Genomic DNA, 17634 nt, shown 5'->3' with positions numbered 1-17634 from the left:
TTTATCTGTAGGATCTTAATTGTCCATTCATTTGTTTTTTCTTTTAGTTTCTTTAACAGAGAGTGCATTCTTGTGTCTTTTTAGAGTTTTTAATTCTGCTAACTTATTCCAAGAGACTTTCTGACACTGATAGTAAATAAGGGGAGAGTCCTTATAGTAACTGTGCATCTTTTCATGTAGTCAGGATTTTTTTTTTTTTTTTTTGGATAACACTTTTTTACAATTTCCACTTGGTTCACAATATTATCCCATTATGACAACTCAATGAAAAATTGTAATCTGTTTACACCAAGACACTTATGTCAGCACAGTGTGCTTGCTGATATGATTTTACATTAGATTATAATATAATTATTTTATTTGATTTACATATATACTAATACACATTTTATATATGTACACACATATATGAATATCTACTAAATGCCATTAATTTGCATGGGGTGGTAGCTGATAACATGTGATCTTTCTGAACATTGGCTATTCTTATGTGTGTCTAACGTACTTCTTAGTACAGATACTAGAACATCACACCTCTCATTATACAGTATTTTAAAGGTTATATTTTATTTTATTTTTAAACATTCTTTATTGAGTAATAGTCATTTTACAATGTTATGACAAATTCCAGTGTAGAGCACAATTTTTCAGTTATACATGAACGTACATATATTCATTGTCACTTTTTTTTTTTGCTGTGAGTTACCACAAGATCTTGCATATATTTAAGATTCCACACATGAGTGATCTCATATGGTATTCCTCTTTCTCTTTCTGTTCTGCTCCACCTAGAATAACATTCTCCAGGAGCATCCATGTCTCTGCAAATGGCGTTATGTTGTCAGTTTTTGTGGCTGAATAGTATCCCATCATATAAATATCCCACATCTTTATCCAGTCATCTGTTGATGGACATTTTAGGCTGTTTCCATGTCTTAGCTGTTGTAAACAGTGTAGAGAAATCAGCTGAAAACCTTATGGGGGTTCCCTTGTAACTCACTCTGTTTTTCTCTTGCTTCCTTTAGGATCATTCCTTTATCCTTGACTCTGGCTATCTTGATTAGGATGTGCCTTGGTGTGGGTCTGTTTGGGTTCTTCCTGTTTGGGACCCTCTGAGCCTCCTGTGCTTGGATATGATTCCTTCTTTAGGTTTGGGAAGTTTTCAGTCATGAGTCCTTCCCATACCTTTTCAATCCCCTTTGTTCTCTTCCCCCTTCTGGAACTCCTATTATGCATAGATTGGCACACTTTATATTACCCCATAGGTCCCATATATTGTTTTCATTGTTTTTTATTTGTTTTTCTCTCAGCTGTTCTGATTGGGTGCTTCCTGTTGTCCTGTCTTCTAGATCACATATTTGTTCTTCTGTATTTTCTAGTCTGCTTTGCACAGCCTTTAGGTCAGGTCTCATCTCAGCCAATGAGTTTACTAATTCTACTTGGTTCTTCTCTATAGTTTCTATTTCATTTTTGACATATTTTATATCCCTAAACCCTATTTCTTTTAGTTCCTTCAGTACTTTGATCACTCTTTTCTTGAAATCTTGATCTAGTAGGCCATCAATGTCTATTTCCTTGATCATGCTTTCAGGGGATTTCTCTTGATCTTTTAATTGGGAGTGGTTTCTCTGCTTCTTCACATTGCTCATATCTCTCTGGCACCGTGGCTTAAGGAGTATCAGTTACCTACTTAACCTGGAGATGGTGTGCCCTTAATGATTTGATCGAGAGGTCTTTGTGTCTTCGCCCTGCTTCGCGAACTCAGCTTGCTGTTTCATAGGCCTTCTGTTGGCGCCCTCATCTGTGCTGCTCTCAGTGGCTGTTGGCTAGCAGATTGTGCCCCCTCCTAACACTAGGTCAGGAGCTGAGCTCTTACCCAGTGGGCAGGCAGGTCACTCCCCCTCCTGATGCCACAGTCAGATGCTGTGCTCAGGGGGAGGCAGGTGGGCAGATCACACCCCATCCCAGCACCGTGGTCAGGTGCTGTGCCCTCTCCTGGTGCTGGTCACTCCGCTGCTCTGTGCAGCTGCCTGCTCTGCCTCGGGTAGGCGGTCTGTAGGTGGGCTCGGGGAAGACCGCGGAACAGCCCCGCCTACGCTCTGTGCCAAATCTGAGCTCCTTGTTTCTCTTGGCAGCACAAGTTCTCTGAGGTGTCAGGGTAGAAAGATCCTCCCTGCCTCAGGCTATAAACAAGTCTCAGTCCTGCCTAGGAGGTTGTGGAGCCCCCATGTGCAGATTCAGGCCTCAGCCCCCCCCCCGCCCGGGCACTATGCACAGGAGGAGATGGTAGCTGTGGCTGAGCCCTGCCTCTCTTCTTGCGGGATGTGCCAGTAATGGCACAGGTCTGAGGAGACAAAGGCTAAAGCACCCCTCCCCCCAGGGCACATGCCTGTTTACAGTTTTGTTTACCTTCTGAGTTAAAATTTACCTGACAATGAGATGTATAAATTAGGCTTTTGAGGTTCATCCTTGTATCAGTAGTTGATTCTTTTTTATTGTTGAATAGTATTCCATTATTTGAATATACTATCATTTGTTTTATCCATCCTCCTACTAATAAACACTTAGGCTTTGGATATCTTTTTTTGCAAGCAAACATTTTTTTAAAAAATGCAAATATAATATACATGCTTAAATGTGAACACATCTTAAGTATGCAGCTCAGTGATTTTTCACAAAGTAAACACATCTATGTAACCTTCATCCAGTCAAGAAACAGAACATTGCTGTTCCACTTTGGGTTTCTTCCCAGATACTACGGCACCCCTTTGATGGACTCACCATCCTAAATTCAGCCACAATGGATTGGCTTTTTTGCTTTTGAAATTTTTGGTCCCATACTTTCCACTCAAAATTATGTAAGATTCATCCACTAGTGTTTTCTGTAAACTAGTATATTTATTTTTATTGCTTTAAAGTATACAACTTGTATGCATGTGCCACCACTTATGGTCATGTATTGTTGAAAAGTGGGTCATTTTCTATTTGGGGGTATAACAAATAGTGATTATGAGAATTTTCTGGATGTCCTTTGGTGCTCAGATGTAGAAGTTTCTGAAGGGTACACACATGGGTTACCCTTGGTAATAGGGTGTGTGTGTGTGTGTGTGTGTACACATATACACACACACATATACATATATAACTTTCATTCAAAAAGCCTATTTCCAAAGTATTTATAAGAATTTATATTCCCACTGGCCATGTGTAAGAGTCCCCATTGCTTGTTGCCCTCACCAATGCTTCATATCACTTAACAACTAACTATTCTAGTGGATGTCTAATGGTGTTACAAGTGTGGGTTTAGTACGTATTTCCATTACTACTAAAGAGGTCAGCCCCTTTTCATAGCTTATGTGGATTTTTTTTTGTGTGTGAGAAGCACCTGTTCAATTTTTTTGCACATTTTAATATTAAGGTTCTGCCTTTTTCTCCACTGGTTTTTGTTCTTTATATGCCCTAGATACAAGTCTTTTGTTGGATATAGGTATAGCAAATATATTTTCCCACCGTGTGGCTTAGCTTCTCACTTTCTTAATGGTATCTCTTGATAATGATAATTCTTAATTTTACTGAAGTCCAACTTAAAACTCTTCTTTTATGTTTAGTGCTGTGTCCTGTTTAAGAAATCTTTGCCACTTCAAAGTCATTAAAATATCTCCTACACTATTTTCTAGATGCTTTATTTTGGTGGGGGATTAGGTTATTTATTTTAATGGAGGTACTGGGAGTTGAACCCAAGACCTTATGCATGCTAAGCACACATTCCACCTGAGCTTTACCCTCCCCCAGATGCTTTGCTTTATGTTTCAAATTTATTAGATTTATAATCTATCTAAAATTACTGTTCATGTATGGTACAGGGTTTAATTCAATACTGTTCCATTGGTCTACATGTCTAACTTTAGGTAGTTATCACATAGACTTAATATTGTTTTATAATAAGTCCTTTAACATTGTTCTTTAATATCATCTTGGCTATTGGCCCTTCACCCTTCTCTATGTATTTAGAATCAGCTTGTCAAGTTCTACAAAAAAACAGTAACAACAATTAACTTTTGGGATTTTGATGTGCACATATAAATCTTTGAATCAGTTGAAGGGGAACTGACATCTTTAAAATGTTGAGCCCTCCAATCCATAAATTTGGATTATCTCCCCTATACTTATTTTTATCACTGCTGTAACAAATTATCACAAATTTTGCAGCTTAAAGCAACACAAACTTATTGTTTTATGGTTCTGTAGGTCGTCAGGAACAGGTACCACTTGGCTAAAAATCAATATGTCAGCAGCACTATGCCCTTCTGTAGGTCAAAGGAAGAATGTATTTCCTTGTCTTTTTCAGCTTCTAGAGTTCACCCACACTTCTTTACCCATGGCCCTTCCTCTATCTTCAAAGCTAACAGCTTTACAGCTTTCTAATCCCTCTTCCAAAGTCATATCTTTCTGACCACAGCTGGGAAAGATTTTCAATTTTTAAGGACTCCTGTTGTTAGACTAGGCCCATGTAGATAATCCAGGCTAATCTCCCTGTCTCAGAGTCCTTAACCTGATACATCTGCAAAATCCCCTTTGCCATGTAAAATAACATATTCACAGATTTCAGGATTAGAGCATGGATATAGGTATGGGTCAGTGTGGTGCACTATTCTGTTTATCAAACTGTTTAACATTTGACACTTTATGACTAACGTACAAGATAGAAGACCCTGATCATGTTTAGAATGCTTCCTCTGCAAAATATTGGGCACTGAGTTTATTTGAAAGGACTGAAAATAATATTACCACAGGAATGGTTTCCTAATTCTACTGACATTTACTTACTTTATACTTAAATACCCAAAATGGTCAGCCAGGAGTGGGATCTTGGCAAATAAAATAAAAGTATAATTCAAGCTTTTATCACTGAATTTACTAGCTAATTCTATTTTAGAAACAGACAGAAAATAAAACAATTTAGAGTAAGTCTGCTTACTTATATATTAAGTGAACATAAAGTTTTAAAAGCATATCTGAATATGGGATAAAGTGAGCATCATAAAATGTAATGTTAATATTTAGTACCTGCAAATCAAACTCCCAATTTATAAACAAGTTCATACTGTATAGCACAGGGAACTATATCCAATATTGTTTTGTAGTAACTTATGGTGAAAAAGAGTATGAAAATGAATATATGTATGTTCATGTATGAGTGAAGCATTGTGCTGTACACCAGAAATTGACACAACAGTGTAAACTGACTACATATATATATATATATATTTGAAAGGACTATATATACCAAGAAAAAAATTAGATTGATAACCAACAAAAAATCTGTCAGTAATATAATGCTAGAGACACTGAGACACAAAAGAAAATCTCAGGCATACATCTGTTTATAGAGTCATAGAAAAAATAGTGCCTATGCAATTCCCTGATAAGCATGAGAAAATAGGAAAGGCAATATAAAAGTTCAAAATGCTTTGCTATGTAAGAGCTGCAAGATGACTCAGACACAAACTTAAGTGGTCAAAATGTTTATATAATTAATGATAACTTAAAGTAATTGAGGATATCATTTTAAATGAGATTAAAATAGCTGCATCATTTTCATATTACTAAGCAAGTCATTTCTCTTTACAGTAGGTTTATATTATTTTTATATGTATTTATGTTTTATAAAGACATCAACTTAGATCCTGGCTGATAACTGACAGTAGAGCAACTGATTGATTTAAATGGGTATCATAGGCTTATCAGATTTCATATGCTTTAAATATACATTAGTTATTAGCTGTCAGGAAGAGTTCAATTTTCATTTATTCTAACATAGCTGTGTCACAGGCAGGTTACTCTGTATTTACAATGGAGGATCATGATAGATATAAAGATATCAAGTCTTATTGATCTTCATAGGGGTGCTTTTATAAGAAAAGGAGAATAAAATAAGAAAAATCTAAAATACTACTTTTTTTATAGTGTTCTAACAGTTTTACCTTTATTTTTATTTTTTTACTGAGTTATAGTCCGTTTACAATGTTGTGTCAATTTCCGGTGTACAGCACAATTTTTCAGTCCTTTATGAATATACATATATTTGTTTTCATATTTTTTCACCATGAGCTACTACAAAATCTTGAATATATTTCCCTGTGCTATACAGTATAAACTTGTTTATCTATTCTATATATACTGTCAGTATTTACAAATCTTGAACTTCCAGTCTGTCCCTACTCACACCCTGTAAAATACTATTAAATCAACATATATTTATGAAGAACTATGAAAAATGGGAACTATAAGTTGTTTCTTTAAATTGGAGCAAAGAGAACTACTTTAACTGGGAAAATAGTTAAAATCTGGCAAGTTTTATGATTTCATGTTCACCCCTGACAGCTTTTCTTTCCTCCTTTCTCCTTCAATCTTTTTTGGGCCTTCTAAAGAATTAAATTTAAAAAAAGAAAAAAAAGAAAGAAAGAAAGAAAAAAAAGAAAATTAAGAAACAGCTTTGCATCTAAAATAACCTCCTAACTGGAAAGATTGTATACTTTGTGAAAAATTTACAGCTGCCAACTTATGATCTATGTCTCTGTCCACACTGCGTTACTTGTTAGGAAGGGTCTTAAAAAAAAAAAAAAAAAGTAAAGAAAAATAGCAAATTATAATGGCTTTTACATTTTAAATTCTTTTCTATGTGTTTATAATCTGCTCTATCATGAGTTATTAAGATAAACATTATCAGCTATACTCTACTTTCCTATCATGCACTTTGTGACTCTGAGAAGCACTCATGCTCTAACTTACCATCTGCAGGTGGTGTACAGGTTAATGCAGTTCTTTTGACAATATATGGTTTGTAGTCTAGTTGTCTAACTACTACATAATGGAAAAGATGTAGAACTACTGGTACCACTGCCCTCGGTCTCTGTCATTTACCTTAAACATACCTGGAAAAGTAGATTCAAAAACTCATTGGCAAGAACATTTTTCACACTCCAGATCTGATATTCTTCTAGAGTTAAGATGGCCATTCTGAAAGAGAAACAATATTTAAGAACATCTTAAATCTTCATTTTCTTATATTATTTGAATAAAATATTTTATTAAACTTGCAATGGTCATTTGCCTGAAAGAAAACTAATGATTTAATGTAGATGCTATGTGTTCATCTAAAAGTAGGCCAGCAAAAATAAGTTCAAAAGTAACCAAACTCTGAAGTAGTGAATCATAACTTGGGTAATTTATCACCAAAAATCTTCCTCCAGTAAGACCTGGGAAATAACTCACAGTATCTTCTTGTTCAAGGTGAAGTTTACTAACAGAACCCACAAAAGGTTCTGGGTAGAGAAAAAGGATTATTTACTAACTTTGAAAGCATTTTTCCAAACTCTCTGGATTATGCCCTTTGACTCTAACAATTTTCTAAGATCTTCTTTAAAACATCTGGCATTATTAGACTTCCTAAGAGATTTAAAAGAACTAAATATATATAATAAATGAGTATCTATATTAACATTTCCTCAAAATAAAATTTAACATTACTTTCACAAGTTGAGTAAAGCAGTATTTTTTTTTTTTTTTGGTGTCAAAGTGTACCAAAAATTACATTTATATACAGTAGACTATTTCTTGGGAGGCAAAAATATAACCAAATGCCTCTTACTTCATGCTTTGAACAATCACCTTAACAATCCTAGATGAATAATAATGTTCTTAGCTTTTATTACTTAATTATATTTTTATTATTTAATGATTTATTATTTAATGATACTTAATATTATTTATTATTAATGATATTCATGTATTCCTTCAATATATAATACCATTTATTATAAGAAAATATTTTAAAGCACTGTGATGGTACTTATTGGCTTTCATGATGCAACTTCCATTAAAGTATATTAATACCAATGTAATGGTACAAAATAATGGGTAATATTGTCACAGTCTAGTCACCAGTGAATATGGGTAATAGGTTTGGTTGAAAGGTCCAAATTGTATTCTAAATTTTTACCATTTCATTATTATGGTTACACGGAGATGGAGCAGCTAAATGATCTTTTTTTTAATGTTCAAAATTACAGTCATAAGAAGTAACTCAGTCTTACACAAAAATAGACAGCAATGATAACCTCCATACTTATCAAACACCCAGAAAAAAGGCAATGGAAATTGTATCTCTACATAAGTTATTTCCTAAAAGAAACTTTCCTATGTTTCTGTTTTCATATATACCAAATAGAAATGGCTACCTTAGTTTTGGGCAGAAAAGTAAATGAAGATGGTTATCTGAATTGCCAAACAAAGATCAAGCCCTGAAAAATTCATTTCTATTATTTATTTCTATTGAGTGTCAGTTAATAAGACTATGATGATTTCTTCTGGATTTGTGATTAAAAAAAATGTTACTTATTTTTCTAACCCTGTATAAGACCACTATGGTCTACATCCTACCATCTGCTACTTGGTACATGTCAACATTTGAATAGAAAGGGTCAAATTAACTCATATGTGTCTCACATATATGGATTATCTTCAGTTTCACAGGGATACATAGACATTAAGGCAAACCTATTATAATATCTTTAATAAATGTTGTGAAACTAAAAAAATTCAAGGCTTTATTCTTTGTAAAGTACATGCTCATTTCTGCTATTATACAATTATTCTGGCTGCTATTAAAGAACTTAGGACATACCCTCACCAATATTATTGAAAAAAAAATTTTTTTAAACAATATACACCACCCAGATTGAGATAAAAAATAATTTCCATCATCCCAGATATCCTATGGTCCTTCCCAGTTAAATCACCCATCTCAAAAATCACTATTGTAACACTTATTAACATTAGTTCTGTCTCTGTTCTAGAACTTCATATAAATTGAATTGTACAATGTGTTCTTTTATTCTGTGGCTTCTTTTGCTCAATATAAGTTTTGTCTTACCATAATGTATTAAAATGGGAGAAGTAAAGATTATAAACTACAGATGGCAAGGGCTGTCTCTACTTAATTTTTATAAAATGCCTAGCTTATAAAATATAATGTTTTTATGTAAATAACACTTAATGGAGTTGTTTAAAGGTGGAATGGGCTTTCCTTAGGGACAACTTGGAGGTATTGTAACGACAGGTCCAAATAAGCATTTAGCAGGGATGATGTAGAAGAGATTCAAGTATGTATACGTAAGGTATGTATAGCAATTCAGAATATAATGTATTTTTAGAAAAGAATAAATTAGTCTCTGCTAGACTCACCTTTGTGGTGTCATGCGCATTCTATGTGTCTTCTACAATGTTGGATACATCCACGTGTAATTCCTTTAAAACCAGAAACCCAAATCAGTAGTTAGGAAGGAGAAGGTATCATTTTTATTAGCCAGTAGCTGAAGTATAAAGTATTTTCGGTCAAGGTTTTTCTTTTATTTTTTTTTTTTAATTACAGAAATAGATTGCTTGTTTACCTTAAAAATTTATGACAATTTTCCAGTGGTTTCATTTTTTTTTACATAATACATTCAGTTTATTAAATTTTCTAAGGCAAATTCTCTTCCCAATTTTGCATCTTTGGCTATGAATATTTTGAGTAGCATAATATAGAACCTAGAAGTAGTAAGAAATCTTTTTCTCAACCTCTTTTAAAAAATTCTTCACTCTATGTTCCTGTTGGAAGTTTACATGCAAGAAGATGTATGCAATCAGACTTTACCAGGATATCATCGGTGCAGTTGTCCTTCCAGACCTCTAAATGTGCAACCACGTGTCTCTCAGTTCAACTCTAGAAAGAACTCCGTCACCGTCAACATCAAATACCTTGAATCAAACTAAACAAAAGAAACTCTTATGGAGGGAAATTACTTTCATATTCTGAAGTATAATGCATTTTATTACAAGCTGCCCTAGTAAAATTACTTAGTTCCTCAAACAACTACATTCTGGATTAAGTTCTTATCTGGAGGACACTGTGTCCTTAAAGTCCTTTGAACTTGTAGGAATTCCTGTACACTTCACAAGTCTCTCTCCTTATATCATTAGCCAGCTTAGAGAACTCTATCCTTCACCTAAATCTAAAGTTAAATTTCTTGCAAACTGAAAAAGGGCCAAGTTACTATACAATATCTCACAGATTTTGAGAAGGTAATTCAAGCTTTTAAATTAATTTCTAATATTTAAAACTGATCACTTCAGAGTTGATTCTTACAATGCTGAAAATATTCCATCTACATTAAGAATCAACAAAAAGCTGGTACAGTAAGCCCCCTGAATCCATTGGTTCTGCATTCACAGGTATAAACAATAGATCAAAAAAAAAAAAAAAAATATATATATATATATATATATATATAACTTTCCCAGAAAGTTCTCAAAAGCAAAACTTGAATTTGCTATGCACTGACAACTATTTACATATCATTTACATTGTATTTACAAATAATTACATTATATTAGGTATTACAAGTAACCTAGAGATGATTTAAAGTATACAGGATGATGTTCATAGGTTATATGCAAATACTATGCCATTTTACATAAGGACTTAAGCATCCATGGATTTGGTATCTGAGGGGGTCACAGAACCAATCCTCAGCAGATAATGAGAGATGACTGTATAAAGATTTTGCCTCTCCAATGTAATTAATGTGCACCCAATATTTTTGCCTAAGAACAATTTCAAATCTTCAATGAAGTTTATATACAACAAGCTAAAAATCCGAAATATCAGCACTTTGCTAATTAACATCAATATCAGCAAAATTGCTAGTTAGTCTAGTTGGTTAACTTCCACTAGTCCACTGGCAAAAAATAAATTAAAAAAAATTTAAGACAATAATTAACCTCAATTGAGAAAAAAAGACTTCAGCCTCTTTAATACCAGAACTTTAATGTGAACAAATAATCTATCACAAAGCCAGGTTAGAGTAATGGTATACTATCAGGGAAGATAAAAGAAATCTAAAGTTTTAAGATTAAATAATTATCTACTTCACACACCCGTGTAACAATTATGCTATTAAATTAACTGAGTGCATCACAGTACAACATTACTAAAGAATATTGAACTATTAAGTATCATACCCAAAATATGCAGTATTTGTGAAGCTGTATTTTACAAAGATGCAGAGATAATGACCCTAGTGAATATATAAGAATTAGGTTCCAATTAAATGTAAACTGCTGCATTTTCCTAACCAAATATGTTTAAGATTTATTAATGTAATATGCTTATAAATTATGCTATAATATTTTAGCTAGGTTTAAAAGATAAATTTAGTATTTAATAAAATTGTTTTATCATAAATTTAATTTTGCTAATAAAATATCAATATACACAGTGCTAGAAAATAAGTTGGAATTCAACTTAAGCAAGACAAATTTTCTATATAGACTACCAGAAAATATTTTCTATATTCTTAACATTTTCAAACACATCATGAATGATGTAGTTCATTTATCATGAATTGTACATTCATCTGGAAAATCAACCATTATTAATAACAAAGATCTTAAATTACTCCACAGTAAAAAAGAACAGATGATTGAGCCTTTACACTGACCTCAGTAAAACCTCAGCAAGAGATTGCTATTTGCCAAAGGGATGAAAATTCAAGCTTTAATCAGATGATTTTTTACATGAATGGATGCTAATTTTTTTCTCTGTATAGCTTCCAAATTTTGTGATGTTTAACACACTTACATTTCTGACTTTCAGCCAGAGGTCCTCTGCAACAAGCTGATAACCCACAGGATATCTCCTTAAAATCTATGTGGCTGTCATGATTTTCACCAAAAGCGTTAAATAAACCTGTAAAATAGGAACACAGAATAAATCACAGCCAACAAACTTCCTGTTAATAATGACATGCTTATGAAAGGAGGCATGACTCGCATAAACTGACTTAGTTTTTAAAAGTTATCAGTAGTTTGCACTGTCTTAGGAAGTTTTTTTTTCCCCCCTGGCATAATTATAACCAAAATTTAACTTCCTAGAAGAAAATACTATCATTTAGTGTTTGGTTTTGTCTGCCTACCTGTCTCTATCTTATATTAATTCCAAAAGTCTAAAGTGATTGTAGAATGTAAAAAATAAAAGTATATTTTAAAAATGTAACTGGAAAAAAGTCAGAGACCACAATTATCCTAATTTGGAAAGACTAAGAAGAAAAAGGAAAAAAGAAGAAGAAAAGTTGAACTCTATCAAAGATATACTGTGTTGTTATTAACAAGCTTCATACAGCTCCTTCATGAAGCAAAGAAAACTAACACACTATATTATAAGAGAAAGAAATTCTGTACTGCAGTCTTCATTGTACCACTTAATCTGTATACATAAATATATTAAATTTCAGAAATAAAGGGCAATTTATAATCTAATCCTGTGGATTTTAAACTTTTCATAAAAAATAAATGGAATCATTTTGTTTTCAAATGAAATGATTTCTCAATCTCTAATTCTAAAAAGGTAAAAACATAACTGCACTGCTGAAGTGGAAGCCCTGTCTGTTCTAGCTCCCCTAACAAATATTTCTAAAACACACTAGAAACCTGAAGAATACAGACTATTTCAAGAATCTAATTCTGTGCCCTCAAAGAGCAGAAAATTGAAGCTAAGAAGTAGTTAAATGACTTGCTAAAAGTAAGAAAATTTTTTTAAAAAGGTCTGAATCAGAAGCAGAACCCAAGCTTTCAGATTTCAAATACAGTTTTTGTGATTATCATCCACAACTACTCCTTGTAAACCTCATTTAATTTTATATATATATATATAGAGAGAGAGAGAGAGAGAGAGTAGTGAAAAGTTTAGAGCTAAGTGGGGACCTTAGAGATGGTCTAGTCCAGTGGTTTCTTAATTTTTTAAGGGTGGGGGAAGGATACAGCAGTGGAACCTTCTATATAAAATAAATACAATAGACACTACTCAGCTGAGGAAGAGGTGGGGTCATGTGTGGAAGCTAGAGCTTTGCCTATTCAGTGTCCACCACCCTGACCTTGCACCAGATGCTGAGGCACCACACTGGAGCACAGTTTCATAATGATTTTCTTGGTCAAACCAATTTTATATATGAGAATATTCAGGTGCAGAAAGGTAAACCAACTTACACAAGGCTCCAAAGGTGGAACAAGGCTCACGTGTTTAGCAAAGAACATTTGTAGAAAATAGGATTCCCACCTTCACTCAGAGATGGACAAATTGGTGGTGAAGCCAATGGGCCAAATGTCTCTAAATCAAGTCATCCAGTTCAGGATTGAGCCCTCAGCAACCAATAGCATTTCTCCAGATGAATGATGTCTGATTCTTCCACTAACAAATCAAACAAGATTATAAAATCTCACTCTTCTCTTCTGGACAATTAATTAGTTCATCCTGATAATGTAACTTCTAAAGATACATTTTAATTTTCCAGTTAAACTGTTAAAAAAACTACCTAAAACAAAAACTCTGAAAGACAAATATATTGTATATAAAGTGGCATGAAAATTAAATTCAAATTAACATAAAAGAGGCTTTAAAATGGGAAAAAAACTTGCAATTTCCCATTAAGCAGGCTGTTTAATTCCAACATGTAAAATAATAAACTAAGATATTTATTTTTTGCTTCCCACACTTTTATCTGTATTCACTTTGGTGATTTTAATCTCTATCTTGGATTTGAAAATTCCTGATCATAGTCTCTCCTGGCTACATAGGTAACACACTAATAGCAGAATCTATGTTTGAGTTATCCTGTCACTATGGTAACCATTTACACTTTTAATACTTATTAAATAAATGTACAAAGGGGATAGACCTAAGCTTCTCCTTCTTGGCCCTAAAATTCTTACTACCCCTCCTATAAAGGCAGGAGCCTCCTCTGTAGGACAGAGTGTAAATGTATCTCCTGAGAAGGATTCCCCAACAAGGGCTGTCTTTACAGCATGCTTTTAGATGTTTTTATGGGACATTTCAATAAAAGGATCAAGGACCTAAGCTTCCCAGTATGGTGGGAGTTGTGATGGGCATGGGAGGATGCTCACTTGGGAGGATGAGATGTTAAAGACACTAACAGTGAAAAGGATAGGGCAAGATGAAGGGCGATTGGGAAACAGGACCACAGAGATGTGACATCTACTTCCCACTGTCATCTAAGTGATACCTACTTGAAAGAAATATTTTTACAGTTAAATTCTATAATGGGGGGGTTATTTAAATGAAGCACACATATACTCAATGAGTAGATCACATAATTTTTAGAGATTCAGGGTGCATTAGCATTTTCAGAGTAATTTTTACATCAATAACTAGTATTTATAAATTCCTGTGTGCTAAATAATTGTGGAATTATTTCCATTTTGCTTTTAGACTTACTACAGCTTAACCTATTCAATGCACTGATACAGAGTAATTTTTCTAATGAATAAAAATGATAATATACAACCTTGTTAAAGATTCTTTAATTTCTTCATCACCAGATTTATGAACACTTAGGCCTATGTGTCAGGCCCCATTTCTTGCCAGCTTTTTCACCAACACCTTACATTTAGGTTATATTGCATTACCCAGAGGTCGGGAAATGTTCTTTCACACATCCATGTCTTTATTAGGTCCTGTGTCCTCTGAGGAGAAACCTTCTCCCCACTTTGACATCCTTCCATTTTACAGCCTAACCACTAATCCTTCTGTGAACACCTTCTAGTTCTTTCCAACCTCACCAGCTACCCCAGGGTTTTAACTTCTCTCTTCCACAACTGTCCTCCACTGTATATAGTATCCAATATTCAAGTGAAGTATGAGTCCTCATTTACAGGTCTGTGGCCTCTCTAGATTATAAAGTATTTGGATTCAGAAACCTTGTGCTTTTATCACTGTAGCTGCTAGAATTCATTTCATAGGACCTGATACATAGTAACCACACAATAAATACTTGCTGAATGAATGAATGAATAGCCAAGGCAATCTTCACAGCCAAGGCTTCCCCATCCCAGCTCAGTATTCTTTCTGTTATATCAAAGAGACTCTGCCCCATGAAACAATAGACCCTGCACATTTTAACAAATGTATACAATTATTAGGAACTATTATTAGAACAGAGACTAGCACTACTGTTCTCATAGTTATGTCACATAAGTAGTGTATTAAAGCTCATTCTGATTTGTTATTTATACAAATCAGCTATGTCTGTCACCAGTTTAAATATTAGTAATTTAGAAAACAAAAGTTATTGATTTATCCACTCATCAAAAAACATTATGACAGATCTACTTACATACCTCTTTTGTCAGTTTATATACCAACTGGAAAAGAAGGGGTGTACAGTCAACTCTGAGAGTATAATTGCCTGCAAAATAAAATAGAGAGTATTTTAATACCTCCAAATGGACTTCAAACCTGTATTTAATTCTAACTTTATTTTCTAATTATAAACAAGATATAACAGATTTCAAATTGAAGGCATCATTCCTGGAGAATTAAAAATAGGGTGGACCCTACAGATTATCATATTCAGTGAAGTATGTCAGACAGAGAAAGACAAATATCAAATTATATCACTTATATGTGGAATGTAAACAAACAAAAAAATGATACAAATGAACTTATTTACAAACCAGAAATACATTCACGACATAGAAAAGAAACTATGGTTACCCAAGGGGAAAGGGGGAAGGGAAGAGAGATGTTAGGAGTTCAGGACTAACAGATATACACTATTATATATGAAACAGATAAACAACAAGGACCTACTGTATAGCACAGGGAATTATATTCAGTATCTTATAATAACCTATAATGGAAAAGAATCTAAAAACAATGTATATGTATATGTATATAACTGTGTAACTTCGCTGTACACCTGAAACTAATATTACAAATCAAATGTACTTCAGTAAAAACAAATAAATAAAATTTTAGAATAGATAGATAGGTAGGTAGATAAATAGACAGACAGACAGTCTGGGTAAAACTAAAACACAAGGTGGAAATAACTCTTCAGGAGCCAGAGAGGCTGCAGCACACACTCAGGATAGGAGACTGCAGAGGCAGATTCTGCTGCTAAGGCCGCAGCTCCTGCAGTAACAGTAAGGGCCATTGCTCATTATGGCAGCAGTACCTAGGGGTCTTTGGCAAAGGAAGTGGTAAGGCCATAATGTTCACGTTTTTATTCATTCATTCAATTCAATATCAAGACGTTAGACTACAGCGTGTCAGTAACTAACATGTGTCCTGTGACACTTACCTAGAAATGACCATAACACGATGAAAGCCTACAGATGCACATGCCACATGTCAGGGTCAAAAGGAAGTCTGTAGTGGGTGCTTATTTCAGAGTTGTTCCAATACATACAGGAACTATTTCTGTATGAAATACTTTAGCCCAACTTTTAAAAATAGCTCCACAGGAAGAATGTCAAAAGTACTAAAGTTTTAAGTAGTAATCCAAGATAGGCCAATGGTAAATATACTAAAGAAATTAGGATCAATAGCTTAGTTATGAATCATATTGATTCATTTGAATCATAATAATGTTCTCTCTGGTAAAATGGAGAAATGGAGGTATTATTGAGGCATCTCATAGAAAGATAATAATCCTAGTTTATGAGTTGGAGTTGACAGACTTAAATACTGGTATACTATTTAATGACAATCTGAAATAAAATTTACCTTCTGTGTATGAGTCTGCATTGATATATGCAACCTCTCTCTCCTGGAGTGTTTTCACATTCTCCTGTAGTTGAAGCAAAGCAGTCACTTAACTCACGGCATTTACAATTGTGGAAATACAAGCAAAACAAATTAATTCAGTAAAAGAGTGGTTTGCAGATACCATTATAAATCAAATGCCTATGCCTTTGACCATAATTTTAAGAAAATGCTATTAACTGCTTGATAATATTAATGCAATTAAAACAAGAAAGAAAAATATTAGTGATGCTGTAGCCACTTTTCATAGCAACAGCACGGAGACCCAGAGGAAAACTACCCCTGATCCCCTGCACCATAATATGAAGGGGGAATGCTCAGAGATGCTCAGCCTCACCCTGGATCTACTGGAAGAGAACTGCTCAAAGTAAGGCCTGGAAATCTGTACTTTTAAAAGGTGTCCCTGGCGGGAATCCTTACAGACATTAAATTATGAGATCCCTTGACGTTGGGGATCCAAGTAACTTTACCATATTAAAAATGAGGAAGTTGGAAACTTGATTTATCAAGAATTTTTTGAAAGAGAAGATATTGATGAAAAAGAAAAAGAAAGGAGGGGAGGATAGAGAAAAAACTAGAGAGAAGAGTGGCTATTAGGACAAAGACAAGACATTTCTCTCTCACACATACATGCACACACGCACACACATTCTAGAAAAATACAGCAGAAGAAGACTAATGCCATCACACACATGGGAATATGCAGAGAGAACTCTTTTCTTCTCTCTGTTTCTCTCTCTCTCTCTAGCTTGCTACCTTATAAGAGCAGTTACAGTAAAAACATTTAAAGCTGTGAGTGGTCATCCCACAAATGAGAATTCTCACCTCTGCACTTGGCCACACGGGATAGATGACAGCTGATTCTGCTGCAGAGTTTCCATTATGACAGAGCTACAGTAGAAATAAAAAAGATTCCTTAAATATATGTAAAGGTAAATGTGCTGCTGAATATGATCAAGAAGCTAGTAGAA

General features: G+C 33.9%; 2 long non-coding RNA genes across 2 annotated transcripts in view; one reads left to right on the top strand and one right to left on the bottom strand.

Moving 5' to 3' along the window:
* Positions 1-17634, top strand: part of LOC141574620 (uncharacterized) — a 43265-nt gene that overhangs the window by 2418 nt on the left and 23213 nt on the right. The window lies entirely within an intron of this gene.
* On the bottom strand, positions 3518-16915 carry LOC141574619 (uncharacterized). Its single transcript, XR_012501501.1, has 7 exons — positions 16625-16915; positions 15235-15302; positions 13157-13288; positions 11684-11791; positions 9698-9812; positions 9247-9309; positions 3518-7020 (listed from the first exon to the last, which is right to left on the bottom strand). It is a non-coding gene; the product is annotated as an uncharacterized LOC141574619 (long non-coding RNA).

The sequence above is a fragment of the Camelus bactrianus genome, chromosome 22, assembly GCF_048773025.1.
Source record: "Camelus bactrianus isolate YW-2024 breed Bactrian camel chromosome 22, ASM4877302v1, whole genome shotgun sequence".
In the NCBI taxonomy this organism is placed as follows: Eukaryota; Metazoa; Chordata; class Mammalia; order Artiodactyla; family Camelidae; genus Camelus; species Camelus bactrianus.
Note: the sequence above shows the minus strand (reverse complement) of the source record. Positions and strands in the feature narration are given on the sequence as shown.